This window comes from Salmo salar, chromosome ssa22 (assembly GCF_905237065.1).
Source record: "Salmo salar chromosome ssa22, Ssal_v3.1, whole genome shotgun sequence".
Taxonomy (NCBI): Eukaryota; Metazoa; Chordata; class Actinopteri; order Salmoniformes; family Salmonidae; genus Salmo; species Salmo salar.
Genome location: NC_059463.1, coordinates 42,244,640 through 42,259,797, shown reverse-complemented (window position 1 = coordinate 42,259,797; position 15,158 = coordinate 42,244,640).

Here is a 15,158-nt window from a genome sequence, read left to right as displayed (position 1 = left end):
CCAAACATAACGATTATGTTATTATGGCCAATAGTTCTATTTTTGTTTCATCAGACCAGAGGACATTTCACCAAAAAATACAATTATTGTCTCCATGTGCAGTTGAAAACCATAGTCTGGCTTTTTTATGGCGGTTTTGGAGCAGTGGCTTCTTCCTTGCTGAGCGGCCTTTCAGGTTATGTCGATATAAGACCCGTTTTACTGTGGACATAGATACTTTTGTACCTGTTTCCTCCAGCATCTTCACAAGGTCCTTTGCTGTTCTGGGATTGATTTGCACTTTTTCGCACCAAAGTACGTTCATCTCTAGGAGACAGAGCGCGTCTCCTTCCTGAGCGGTATGATGGCTGCGTGGTCCCATGGTGTTTATACTTGCGTACTATTGTTTGTACAGATGAATGTGGTACCTTCAGGCGTTTGGAAATTGCTCCCAAGGATGAACCAGATTTGTGGAGGTCTACAATTCTTTCTGAGGTCTTGGCTGATATCTTTTGATTTTCCCATGATGCCAAGCAAAGAGGCACTGAGTTTGAAGGTAGGCCTTGAAATAAATCCACAGGTACACCTCCAATTGACTCAAATGATGTCAATTAGCCTATCAGAAGCTTCTTAAGCCATGTCATAATTTTCTGGAATTTTCCAAGCTGGTTAAAGGCACAGCCAACTTAGTGTATGTAAACTTCTGACCCACTGGAATTGTGATACAGTGAATTAGAAGTGAAATAATCTATCAACAATAGTTGGAAAATTACTTGTGTCATGCACAAAGTAGATGTCCTAACCGACTTGCCAAAACTATAGTTTGTGAACAAGAAATTTGTGGAGTGGTTGAAAAACGAGTTTTAAACTTCAGACTTCAACTGTAAGTATTCAGACCCTTTACTTTGTTGAAACACATTTGGCAGTGATTACAGCATTGAGTCTTCTTGGGTATGACGCGAAAAGCTTGGCACACCTCTATTTGGGGAGTTTCTCCCCTTCTTTTCTGCAGATCATCTCAAGCTTTGTTAGGTTGGATGGGGAACATTGCTGCACATCTATTTTCAGGTCTCTCAAGAGATGTTCGATTGTGTTCAAGTCCGGGCTCTGGCTGTGCCACTCAAAGACATTCAGAGACTTGTCCCAAACCCCACTCCTGTGTTGTCTTGGCTGTGTGCTTAGGGTCGTTGTCCGGTTGGAAGGTGAACCATCGCCCCAGTCTGAGTGCTCTGGAGCAGGTTTTCATCAAGAATCTCTCTATACTTTGCTCCTTTTATCTTTGCCTCGATCCTGAATAGTATCCCAGTCCCTGTCGCTGATAAACATCCCCACAGCATGATGCTGCCATCACCATGCCTCACCTTATGGATGATGCCAGGTTTCCTTCAGACGTGAAGCATTCAGGCCAAAGAATTCAATCTTGGTTTCATCAGACCAGAGGGATCTTGTTTCTCATGGTCTGAGAGTGTTTAGGAGCCTTTTGGCAAACTCCAAGTGGGCTGTCATGTGCATTTTACTAAGGAGTGGCTTCCGTCTGGCCACTCTACCATAAAGGCCTGATTGGTGGAGTGTTGCAGAGATAGTTGTCCTTCTGAAAGGTTCTCCCATCGCTACAGAGGAACTCTGGAGCTCTGTCAGAGTGACCATCGGATTCTTGGTCACGTCCCTGACCAAGGCCCTTCTCCCCCGATTGCTCAATTTGGCCCGACGGCCAGCTCTAGGAAGAGTCTTGGTGATTCCAAACTTCTTCCATTTAAGAATGATGGAGGTCACTGTGTTTTTGGGGACATTCAATGCTGCAGACATTTGTTGGTACCCTTCCCCAGATGTGTGCCGACACAATCCTGTCTCGGAGCTCTACGGACAATTCCTTCAACCTCAAGGCTTGGTTTTTGCTCTGACATGCACTGTCAACTGTTTTATTTCACCTTTATTTAGCCAGGTAGGCCAGTTGAGAACAAGTTCTCAGTTACAACTGCGACCTGGCCAAGATAAAGCAAAGCAGTGCGACAATAACAACAACACAGAGTTACACATAAACAAATGTACAGTCAATAACACAATAGAAAAATCTATGTACAATGTGTGAAAATGTAGAAAAGTAGGGAAGTAAGGCAATAAATAGGCCATAGAGGGAAAAATAATTACAATTTAGCATTAACACTGGAGTGACAGATGTGCAGAAGATGATGTGCAAGTACAGATACTGGGGTGCAAAAGAGCAAGAGGATAAGTAACAACATGGGGATGAGGTAGTGGGTGTGCTATTTACAGATTGGCTGTGTACAGGTGCTATGGGTGTGTGTTGCTATGGTGACCAGTGAGCTGAGATAAGGCAGGGCTTTACCTAGCATAGACTTATAGATGATCTGGAGCCAGTGGGTTTGGCAACGAATATGTAGTGAGGGCCAGCCAACGAGAGCATACAGGTCGCAGTGGTGGGTAGTATATGGGGCTTTGGTGACAAAACGGATGGCACTGTGATAGACTACATCCAATTTGCTGAGTAGAGTGTTGGAGGCTATTTTGTAAATGACATCGCCGAAGTCAAGGATCGGTAAGATGGTCAGTTTTACGAGGGTATGTTTGGCAGCATGAGTGAAGGAGGCTTTGTTGCGAAATAGGAAGCCGATTCTAGATTTAATTTTGGATTGGAGATGCTTAATGTGAGTCTGGAAGGAGAGTTTACAGTCTAACCAGACACCTAGGTATTTGTAATTGTCCACATATTCTAAGTCAGAACGATCCAGAGTAGTGATGCTAGTCGGGCGGGAGGGTGCGAGGCAGTCATTTGAGAAGCCAAGGCTATTGAGTCTGCCGATAAGAATACGCTGATTGACAGAGTCGAAAGCCTTGGCCAGGTTGATGAAGACGGCTGCACAGTACTGTCTTTTATCGATGGCACTTATGATATCATTTAGGACCTTGAGCGTGGCTGAGGTGCACCCATGACCAGCTCGGAAACCAGATTGCATAGTGGAGAAGTTATGGTGGGATTTGAAATGGTCAGTGATCTGTTTGTTAACTTGGCTTTCGAAGATTTTAGAAAGGCAGGGCAGGATGGATATAGGTCTATAATAGTTTGAGTCTAGAGTGTCTCCCCCTTTGAAGAGGGGATGACCGCGGCAGCTTTCCAATATTTGGGGATCTCAGATGATACGAAAGAGAGGTTGAATAGGCTAGTAATAGGGGTTGCAACAATTTCAGCAGATCATTTTATAAAGAGAGGGTCCAGATTGTCTAGCCCAGCTAATTTGTAGGGATCCAGATTTTGCAGCTCTTTCAAAACATCAGCTGTCTGGATTTGGGTGAAGGAGAAGCATGGGGGGCTTGGGCAAGTTGCTGCAGTGGGTGCTGAGATGTTAGCCGGGGTAGGGGTAGCCAGGTGGAAAGCATGGCCAGCCGTAGAAAAAAGCTTATTGAAATGATTGATTATCGTAGATTTATTGGTGGTGATAATGTTTCCTATCCTCAGTGCAGTGGGCAGCTGGGAGGAGGTGCTCTTATTCTCCATGGACTTTACAGTGGCCCAAACATTTTTGGAGTTAGTGCTACAGGATGCAAATTTCTGTTTGAAAAAGCTAGCCTTAGTGCCACGTCCTGACCAGTAAAGGGGTCATTTGTCATTGTAGTATGGTCAGGGCGTGGCAGGGGGTGTTGTTTTTGTGTGTTTTGGGGTTGGTTTATTTAGAGGGGATTTGTTCTAGTTTTCATTTTCCATATTCGTTTTCTATGTGTGGCCGAGTATGGTTTCCAATCAGAGGCAGGTGTCTTTTGTTGTCTCTGATTGGAAACCATACTTAGGCAGCCCTTTTTTCCTTTGGGTTTGTGGGTGGTTGTTTTCTGTATAGCCTGTGTACCTTACGGAACTGTTTCGTCGTTTGTTTATTTTGTTTGAGTGTTCTCTCTAAATAAAGAAGGAAGTTGAGCACTATACCCTCTGCGCCTTGGTCTGTCCCTTACGACGCCTATGACAGAACCACCCACCAAAGAAGGACCAAGCAGCGGAAGAAGGAGCAGCAGGAGGAATGGACATGGGAGCAGATATTGGACGGCAAGGGATCCTGGACATGGGAGGAGATCCAGAAGGGATGGAATTGCCGTCCATGGGAAGAAGTGGAGGCAGCAAGAGCAGAGCGGCGACGAGAGGAGGCTCTAAATGCACCTAAAGGCAAGACGGAGAGGCAGCTCCCCCCAAAAAAATTGGGGGGGGCACAAGTGGAGTTGGGCAGGGTCAGGATGGAGTCCTGAGACAACTTCCCGGGCTTACTATGAGGAGCAAGTAATGGAGCAGACACCGTATTTTGCGGTGACGCGCACTGTGTCGTCAGGGCGCATACAAAGGCCGGTGCGAACTGTGCCCGCACCCCGCAGTGATCGAGCGGAGTTGAGTATCCAGCCAGGGCGGGTTGTGCAGGCCGTGCGCTCCAGACCTCCAGTGTACCTCCAAGACCCAGTGGACCCTGTGCCTGCTCTGCACACTCTACCTCCAGTGCGCCACCAGAGCCCAGTACGCCCTGTTCCTGCTCCCCGCACTGGCCCGAAGGTATGTGGTACTAGCCTGGCGCCTCCTATGCCAGTCCCACGTAGCAGACCTCCAGTGCATCACCAGAGCCCAGTTCGTCCTGTTCCTGCTCCCTGCACTAGCCTGAAGGTGTGTGTGACTAGCGTGGCGCCTCCTATGCCAGCCCGGAGCCTCCAGCGACGCTCCTCAGCCCGGAGCCTCCAGTGACGCTCCTCAGCCCGGAGCCTCCAGCAACGCTCCTCAGCCCGGAGCCTCCAGCGACGCTCCTCAGCCCGGAGTCTCCAGCGACGCTCCCCAGTCAGGAGCCTCCAGCAACGCTCCTCAGCCTGGAGCCTCCAGTGACGCTCCTCAGCCCGTAGAGCCTCCAGCAACGCTCCTCAGCCCAGAGCCTTCAGCGACGCTCCCCAGTCAGGAGCCTCCCGCGATGCTTCTCAGCCCGGAGCCTCCAGCGACGCTCCTCAGCCCGGAGCCTCCCGCGACGCTCCTCAGCACGGAGCCTCCAGCAACGCCTCTCAGCCCGGGCCTCCAGCGACACCCCTCAGCCCGGGGCCTCCAGCGACACCTCTCAGTCCGGGGCCTCCAGCGACGGTCTGCAGCCAAGAGCCTTCAGCAGGGGTCTGCAGCCAAGAGCCTTCAGCGGTGGTCTGCAGCCAAGGGCCTTCAGCGGTGGTCTGCAGCCAAGAGCCTTCAGTGGTGGTCTGCAGCCCAGAGTCTTCAGAACGGGAGCTACGCCCAGAACCAGAGCCACCTCCGTAGTGGGAGGATTGGCGAAGGGGGGGTGTAGCACAGGAACCGTTGTTGATGGTGGCCACCCTCCCTTCCCTCCCTTTAGGTTTTGGGGTTGTTTTGTGAGGTTTTTTGTTTTGAGGTGCAGTCGAGGTCTACACCTTTAGGGGGGGGGGTACTGTCACGTCCTGACCAGTAAAGGGGTCATTTGTCATTGTAGTATGGTCAGGGCGTGGCAGGGGGTGTTGTTTTTGTGTGTTTTGGGGTTGGTTTATTTAGAGGGGATTTGTTCTAGTGTTCATTTTCTATGTTCGTTTTCTATGTGTGGCCGAGTATGGTTTCCAATGAGAGGCAGGTGTCTTTTGTTGTCTCTGATTGGAAGCCATACTTAGGCAGCCCTTTTTTCCTTTGGGTTTGTGGGTGGTTGTTTTCTGTATAGCCTGTGTACCTTACGGAACTGTTTCGTCGTTTGTTTATTTTGTTTGAGTGTTCTCTCTAAATAAAGAAGGAAGATGAGCACTATACCCTCTGCGCCTTGGTCTGTCCCTTACGACGCCTATGACACTTAGATTTCCTAACTGACTGAGTATATTGGTTCCTGACTTCCCTGAAAAGTTGCATATCGCGGGGGCTATTTGATGCTAATGCAGAACGCCATAGGATGTTTTTTGTGCTGGTCAAGGGCAGTCAAGTCTGGGGTGAACCAAGGGCTATATCTGTTCTTAGTTCTACATTTTTTGAATGGGGAATGCTTATTAAAGATGGTGAGGAAAGCACTTTTAAAGAGCAACTAGGCATCCTTCACTGACGGGATAAGGTCAATATCCTTCCAGGATACCTGGGCCAGGTCGATTAGAAAGGCCTGCTCGCTGAAGTGTTTTAGGCAGCGTGTGACAGTGATGAGGGGTGGTCGTTTGACCGCGAACCCATTACGCACGCAATGAGGCAGTGATCGCTGAGATCCTGGTTGAAGACAGCAGAGGTGTATTTAGAGGGCAAGTTGGCCAGGATGATATCTAAGAGGTTGCCCATGGTTACGGATTTAGGGTTGTACCTGGTAGGTTTCTTGATAATTTGTGTGAGATTGAGGGCATCTAGCTTAGATTGTAGGACGGCCGGGGTGTTAAGCATGTCCCAGTTTAGGTCACCTAACAGCACGAACTCTGAAGATAGATGGGGGGCAATCAATTAACATATGTGTACAGGGCACAGCTGGGGGCTGAAGGGGGTCTATAACAAGCGGCAACGGTGAGAGACTTGTTTCTGGAAAGGTGGATTTTTAAAAGTAGAATCTCGAATTGTTTGGGCACAGACCTGGATAGTATGACAGAACTCTGCAGGCTATCTCTGCAGTAGATTGCAACTCCGCCACTTTTGGCAGTTCTATCTTGTCAGAAAATGTTATAGTTAGGGATGGAAATGTCAGGATTTTTGGTGGCCTTCCTAAGCCAGGATTCAGACACGGCTAGGACATCCGGGTTGGCGGAGTGTGCTAAAGCAGTGAATAAAACAAACTTAGGGAGGAGAGTTCTAATGTTAACATGCATTGAACCAAGGCTTTTACGCTTACAGAAGTCAACAAATGAGAGCGCCTGGGGAATGGGAGTGGAGCTAGGGGCTGCAGGGCCTGGGTTAACTTCTACATCACCAGAGGAACAGAGGAGGAGTAGGATAAGGGTACGGCTAAAGGCTATAAGAACTGGTCGTCTAGTGCGTTCGGAACAGAGAGTAAAAGGAGCAGATTTCTGGGCACGGAAGAATAGATTCAAGGTATAATGGGTATGGGTATGGGTATGGTAGGATGTGAATACAGTGGAGGTTAACTGGCGCTTGCTTCAGGACAGAGACGTTAGCCAGGAGTAGCCACTCGGATAGCAGCTAGCTAGCTGTGATGATCTGGTGTAAAGGTTAAGAGCTTGTGGTAGGAATCCGGAGATGTGGTAGAGAAAAAGCAGTCCGATATGCTCTGGGTTGATATCGCGCTGTGCAGACTGGCAGGAATTGACCGGGCTGAGGCTGACTGATGTCCGAGTTAACGGTGATGACTGCTAGCAGTGGCTAACTGACTACTAGCTAGTAGCTTGTTAGCTGGCATGCTTCTGATGGGGGTTCCGGTTCTAATGTGTAAAAAATAGCAGATCCGTACCACATTGGGTGAGGCGGGTTGCAGGAGAGTATGTTCAGTCCGTAGATGGAAATTGAGATTAAAAATATTTTAAAAACTGTCACGCCCTGACCATAGAGAGCCCTCGGGGTTCTCTATGGTGTAATAGGTCAGAGCATGACTAGGGGGGTTTCTAGATAGTATATTTCTATGTTGGTGTATGTGTATGGTTCCCAATTGGAGGCAGCTGATAATCGTTGCCTCTAATTGGGGATCATACTTAGTGTGTTCCTTTTCCCACCTGAGATGTGGGATATTGTTTTATTTTGTATGTGTGCTTATGTGTGCTACGTATTTCACATCGTTATATCTTTGTTATTTTGAGAAGTTTAACTATTATTAAAATGTGGAACTCTACTCACGCTGCGCCTTGGTCCAATTATTTATATGATGATTGTGACAGAATATCCCACCAAGTCAGGACCAAGCAGCGTGCCCAGGAGGTGAAGGAGAGTTGGTCATGGGAAGAGATACTAGGTGGATGCGAGACTCTTCCTTGGCGGGAGTCGCCGAGGAGTAAAGGAGGACAGCAATGATGCCTGGGTCCGCGACCACAAACAACCCAAGGGCAACCCCAAGATTGGGGTTGCGGTCGGCCGAGCCGAGGAGAGAGCCAGAGATGGTCTGGGAGTCGATGGAGCAGTTTGAGGAGGGATATCGGAGAGAGATGTTGGCTAGGAGTATGCTGCAGCGCAGGCGTTTTGAGGAGCGTGTCATCAGTCCGGTTCAACCTGTGCCGGCTCCACGCACCAGGCCTCCAGTGCGCCTTCCCAGCCCGGTACGTCCAGCGACGGTTCACAGTTCAGAGCCTCCAGTGACGGTCCACGGTCCGGAGACTCCAGTGATGGTCTACAGCCTGGAACCTCCAGCGACAGTTCACAGTCCAGAGCTTCCAGCGACGGTTCACAGTTCAGAGCCTCCAGTGACGGTACACGGTCCGGAGACTCCTGTAACGGTCCACGGCCCGGAACTTCCAGTGACGGTCCACGGCCTGGAGCTTCCTGCGCCGGTGCTATGGCCGGAGCCTTCCACTGCGCCGATGCCCAGTCCAGGCACGGTGTCCAGTCCCGCTCCATGGCCGGAGCCTTGCTCTGCGCCGGTGCCCAGTCCAGGCACGGCATCCAGTCCTGCTCCATGGCCGGAGCCTTCCTCTGCGCCGGTGCCCAGTGCAGGCACGGCGTCCAGTCCCGCTCCATGGCCGGAGCCTTCCTCTGCACCGGAGCCGCCACCGGTGCTAGTTGCCCACCGTAACCCTCCCCATCTAGTTTCAGGTTTCACGGTCAGAGTCAGCACCTTTGGGGGGGGGGGTACTGTCACGCCCTGACCATAGAGAGCCCTCGGGGTTCTCTATGGTGTAATAGGTCAGAGCGTGACTAGGGTTTCTAGATTGTGTATGGTTCCCAATTGGAGGCAGCTGATAATTGTTGCCTCTAATTGGGGATCATACTTAGCGTGTTCCTTTTCCCACCTGCGATGTGGGATATTGTTTTGTTTGTGTGCTTATGTGCGCTACGTACTTCACATCGTTATATCTTTGTTGTTTTGAGAAGTTTCACTATTATTAAAATGTGGAACTCTACTCATGCTGTGCCTTGGTCCAATTATTTATATGACGATCGTGACAAAAACGGTGGGATCTTATCATCAAATCATTTCCAATCAATTGAATTTACCACATGTGGACTCCAATCAAGTTGTAGAAACATCTCAAGGATGATCAATGGAAACAGGATGCACCTGAGCTCAATTTTGAGTCTCATAGCAAAGGGTCTGAATACTTACGTAAATACTATATTTAAATGTTTTATTTATTATAAATTTACAAAAAAATCCAAAAATCTGTTTGCTTTATAATTATGGGGTATTGTGTGTAGATCACTGAGGATTTAAAAAAAAATGTAATCCATTTTAGAATACGGTTGTAACGTAAGAAAATGTGGAAAAAGTCAAGGGGACTGAATACTTACCGAAGGCACTAATGTGGCTAGCTAGCTAGCCAACCTTATCAATGGTGTGTGTGTGTGTGTGTGTGTGTGTGTGTGAGTGTGTGAGTGTGTGTGAGAGAGAGAGAGAAATATAATAGAAATGATGCTAGTTACTAGCCTTGATCATTTGGCCAAATATCTGTGTTTGTGTGAGAGAGTGTGTGTGTGTGTGTGTGTGTGTGTGTGTGTGTGTGTGTGATAAATATAAATAATGGTAGATACAGTACTACCCGTAATCATTTGGTCAGATAACTGTGTGTGTGTGTCTTACAGTAGGTGACAAGTCCATGTTAGCTATCTAATAACTATAGCTATGCTAGGTGATGGTTTGGCTTATCATGTTCTTGTCTATGTAGAAGAAGACTGTAGGAGGAAGTGGAGAGGACTCAGGGACAGGTATTAGAGAGAGAAGGTTAGAGAAGTAGAGGTCTGGGTCAGCAACTTCAGGCCAGCGGCCTTGGAGCTTCTACCACATTCTTTCTTTTCTGGAACCATTCATTGTGCCTAGGGCAACGAGTGGCAATTTTACAGCCAGACCCTGTACTTCATTCACAAGTGCGGGCGCCACTGGTGCATCAAGACCCTCTACGTCATCCACAAGTGTGACCATCGCCTCCACCAGTGCAGTGAGACCCTCTACGTCATCCACAAGTGTGACCATCGCCTCCACCAGTGCATCAAGACCCTCTACGTCATCCACAAGTGTGACCATCGCCTCCACCAGTGCATCAAGACCCTCTACGTCATCCACAAGTGCGACCACCACCAGCACCGGTGCAGTGAGACCCTCTGAGACGTCTATGTCATCCACAAGTATGACCACCACCGGTGCAGCCATGGAAGATGCTGAAATTGAGGAAGGTCCCCTGGATCTAGGACCCGGTGAGATTATTATGAACCTCACGGAAGTGACCACTGAGGACCTCTTTGAACAGGATGTGGCCGTGGAGACGGAGAGAAACGAAAAGGAAGAACATCCCACAAGGCGTCAGCGGAGGTACCAGCCCCCAGATCCACTCAACTCATTTCAGCAGAGGCTCCTCCAAGCCATCGAGAGGGATGCAGCCCAACCTGATGCTCACAGGAAGGAGGATGCAGAGACCATCTTTGCCATGAGCCTAGTGCCAACCCTGAAGAGGCTGCATCAGCAAAAAAAAGCAGCAGTCAAGGTTAACATTCATCATCTGCTTTTCGAAGCTGAGTTCAATGGTACGTTTTTTTTTAATCAACAACACAGGTAGTGTCATAAGTATTTCGACAGTGAAGTAAAGTGGGTCATTTTTACAGTATACTCATGTAGGCTAATTGGTATTACAGATCAAAGGATTAATATGAGGCAAATATATAGCTGTTGTTTCTGGGTTACAAAATACCCTGAAACAACAGTTTGCTGTCTAAATATTTGCCTGTCATATTCATAATTTGATCTGAAATACAAATTCCATGAGTAACTATAACTATACATTCATGTACATACTACCTCAATTGGGCCGACCAACCAGTGCTCCCGCACATTGGCTAACCGGGCTATCTGCATTGTCCCGCCACCTGCCAACCCCTCTTTTACTCTACTGCTTCTCTCTGTTCATCATATATGCATAGTCACTTTAACCATATCTACATGTACATACTACCTCAATCAGCCTGACTAACCGGTGTCTGTATGTAGCCTCACTACTTGTATAGCCTCGCTACTGTATAGCCTGTCTTTTTACTGTTGTTTTATTTCTTACCTATTGTTCACCTAATACCTTTTTTGCACTATTGGTTAGAGCCTGTAAGTAAGCGTTTCACTGTAAGGTCTACACCTGTTGTATTCAGCGCACGTGACAAATAAACGTTGATTTGATTTGAAACAGCAAGAATTAGCAACTTTACCACACTGTTCCAATATTTATGGCACTATCTACACTATATAAGTAGTATTTACAGTTGTTAACATAAATCTCACCTTCTATGGTGTTATATTATGTAATGCGTGTTGTTTTTCTCTTCCCTTCCAGAGATGGAGTCAAATTAGCCGACCAGCTCACAGGAAGGACAGGAAGAGGAGAGGAGTTGTCTGGTTGTTGTTTTGTCCTCCCTCATTGTACCTTTCCTTTCACACACGTGTCAATTTTGTTTAAATTCAGTCAATTCATAAAGTAAATTGTTACTAAGTTCTTAGGATAGCATTCATTACTAGTGTTACAAAGACTTCTGAATTGACTGAATTGAAACTCACACACTGGAGAATTCACAGATGCTCTTGTTGGTCTCTTACAAGACTAAAGGTGAATATATTTATTTCATTTAAAACCACCTGAAAACCAGGGTGTTGAAACTTTTTGTGAAGCTATGTTCCATCGACTGGTCCATGACGTCCAGGGGCCATTTACTTGTTTAGCTGTGTTATGGCTACAAATTATTTTTTTTTTTCCAGAGACAGAGACACAAACACACTCTGTTCTTCTCCTCGAGGCAACTCACATGTCCAGTGCCCCGCCCTTGTATCTCCCTCTGCCTGAGGAGGCTGTCGAGATGAATGGTGGTGGCTAACCATAGGGATGGAGCAGAGGCAGATAGAGGGGAGAAGGCAGGCTGGTCAGGGGGTGGTTTAATTGTCTGTATTACTCTCTCTCTCTCCATGGAAGGATCTAAACTGTATTTCCTTGACTCCTCACGTCCCCTCTCCTCGCCTCCTTCTCAAAACCCATTGAAGGAGAAGGTCAGAGAGAGAGAATATCAGGTTCCCTCACATTGACCTTCTCCTCCAATGGGTTTTTATCGGGAGGTGAGGAGAGAGGACTCGAGGAATCAAGGAAATGCAATTGAGATTTTCCAACTGTCCTTATTCCGGTTACTATGGCCTTGTTAGTAGGCTTTTTGAGTATAAAATTCATGAAATTCATAAAGTAAAAAGTTACTCAATACTTAGGATAGCATTCATTATTAGTTGTACATAAACTCAGCAAAAAAAGAAACTTCCCTTTTTCAGGACCCTGTCTTCCACGATAATTTGTAAAAATCCAAATAACTTCACAGATCTTCATTGTAAAGGGTTTAAACACTGTTTCCCATGCTTGTTCAATGACCCATAAACAATTAATGAACATGCACCTGTGGAACTGTCGTTATGACACAGTTATGAAAACTTAGGACACTAAAAAGAGGCCTTTCTACTGAAAAACACCAAAAGAAAGATGCCCATGGTCCCTGCTCATCTGCGTGAACGTGCCTTAGGCATGCTGCAAGGAGGCTTGAGGACTGCAGATGTGGCCAGGGCAATAAATTGCAATGTCCGTACTGTGAGACGCCTAAGACAGCGCTACAGGGAGACAGGACGGACAGCTGATCGTCCTCGCAGTGGCAGACCACGTGTAACAACACCTGTACAGGATCGGTACATCCAAACATCACTCCTGCGGGACAGGTACAGGATGGCAACAACAACTGCCCGAGTTACACCAGGAACGCACAATCCCTCCATCAGTGCTCAGACTGTCCGCAATAGGCTGAGAGAGGCTGGACTGAGGGCTTGTAGGCCTGTTGTAAGGTAGGTCCTCACCAGACATCACCGGCAACAACGTAGCCTATGGGCACAAACCCACCATCGCTGGACCAGACAGGACTGGCAAAAAGTGCTCTTCTCTGGCGAGTTGCGGTTTTGTCTCACCAGGGGTGATGGTCGGATTCGTGTTTATCGTCGAAGGAATGAGCGTTACACCGATGCCTGTACTCTGGAGCGGGATCGATTTGGAGGTGGAGGGTCCATCACGGTCTGGGGCGGTGTGTCACAGCATCATTGGACTGAGCTTGTTGTCATTGCAGGCAATCTCAACGCTGTGCGTTACAGGGAATGACCCTACAGCATGACAATGCCACCAGCCATAATGCTCGTTCTGTGCGTTATTTCCTGCAAGACAGGAATGTCAGTGTTCTGCCATGGTCAGCGAAGAGCCCGGATCTCAATTCCATTGAGGACGTCTGGGACCTGTTGGATCGGAGGGTGAGGGCTAGGGCCATTCCCCCCAGAAATGTCTGGGAACTTGGTGGAAGAGTGGGGTAACATCTCACAGCAAGAACTGGCAAATCTGGTGCAGTCCATGAGGAGGAGATGCACTGCAGTACTTAATGCAGCTGGTGGCCACACCAGATACTGATTGTTACTTTTGACCCCCCCACCCCCCTTTGTTCAGGGACACATTATTCAATTTCTGTGGAACTTGTTCAGTTTATGTCTCAATTGTTGAATCTTATGTTCATACAAATATTTCCACATGTTAAGTTTGCTGTAAATAAACGCAGTTGACAGTGAGAGGACGTTTTTTATTTTGCTGAGTTTAGATTGCATGAAAAGTGATTGAATTACATTTACATTACATTTACATTACATTTAAGTCATTTAGCAGACGCTCTTATCCAGAGCGACTTACAAATTGGTGCATTCACCTTATGATATCCAGTGGAACAACCACTTTACAATAGTGCATCTAAATCTTTTAAGGGGGGGGGTTAGAAGGATTACTTTATCCTATCCTAGGTATTCCTTAAAGAGGTGGGGTTTCAGGTGTCTCCGGAAGGTGGTGATTGACTCCGCTGTCCTGGCGTCGTGAGGGAGCATGTTCCACCATTGGGGTGCCAGAGCAGCGAACAGTTTTGACTGGGCTGAGCGGGAACTGTGCTTCCTCAGAGGTAAGGGGGCCAGCAGGCCAGAGGTGGATGAACGCAGTGCCCTTGTTTGGGTGTAGGGCCTGATCAGAGCCTGAAGGTATGGAGGTGCCGTTCCCTTCACAGCTCCGTAGGCAATCACCATGGTCTTGTAGCGGATGCGAGCTTCAACTGGAAGCCAGTGGAGAGAGCGGAGGAGCGGGGTGACGTGAGAGAACTTGGGAAGGTTGAACACCAGACGGGCTGCGGCGTTCTGGATGAGTTGTAGGGGTTTAATGGCACAGGCAGGGAGCCCAGCCAACAGCGAGTTGCAGTAATCCAGACGGGAGATGACAAGTGCCTGGATTAGGACCTGCGCCGCTTCCTGTGTGAGGCAGGGTCGTACTCTGCGAATGTTGTAGAGCATGAACCTACAGGATCGGGTCACCGCCTTGATGTTAGTGGAGAACGACAGGGTGTTGTCCAGGATCACGCCAAGGTTCTTAGCACTCTGGGAGGAGGACACAAGGGAGTTGTCAACCGTGATGGCGAGATCATGAAACGGGCAGTCCTTCCCCGGGAGGAAGAGCAGCTCCGTCTTGCCGAGGTTCAGCTTGAGCTGGTGATCCGTCATCCACACTGATATGTCTGACAGACATGCAGAGATGCGATTCGCCGCCTGGTTATCAGAAAGGGGAAAGGAGAAGATTAATTGTGTGTCGTCTGCATAGCAATGATAGGAGAGACCATGTGAGGATATGACAGAGCCAAGTGACTTGGTGTATAGCGAGAATAGAAGAGGGCCTAGAACAGAGCCCTGGGGGACACCAGTGGTGAGAGCGCATGGTGCGGAGACAGATTCTCGCCACGCCACCTGGTAGGAGCGACCTGTCAGGTAGGACGCGTGGGCCGCGCCGGAGATGCCCAACTCGGAGAGGGTGGAGAGGAGGATCTGATGGTTCACAGTATCAAAGGCAGCAGATAGGTCTAGAAGGATGAGAGCAGAGGAGAGAGAGTTAGCTTTAGCAGTGCGGGAGAGCCTCCGTGACACAGAGAAGAGCAGTCTCAGTTGAAGGACCAGTCTTGAAACCTGACTGATTAGGATCAAGAAGGTCATTCTGAGAGAGATAGCAGGAGAGCTGGCCAAGGA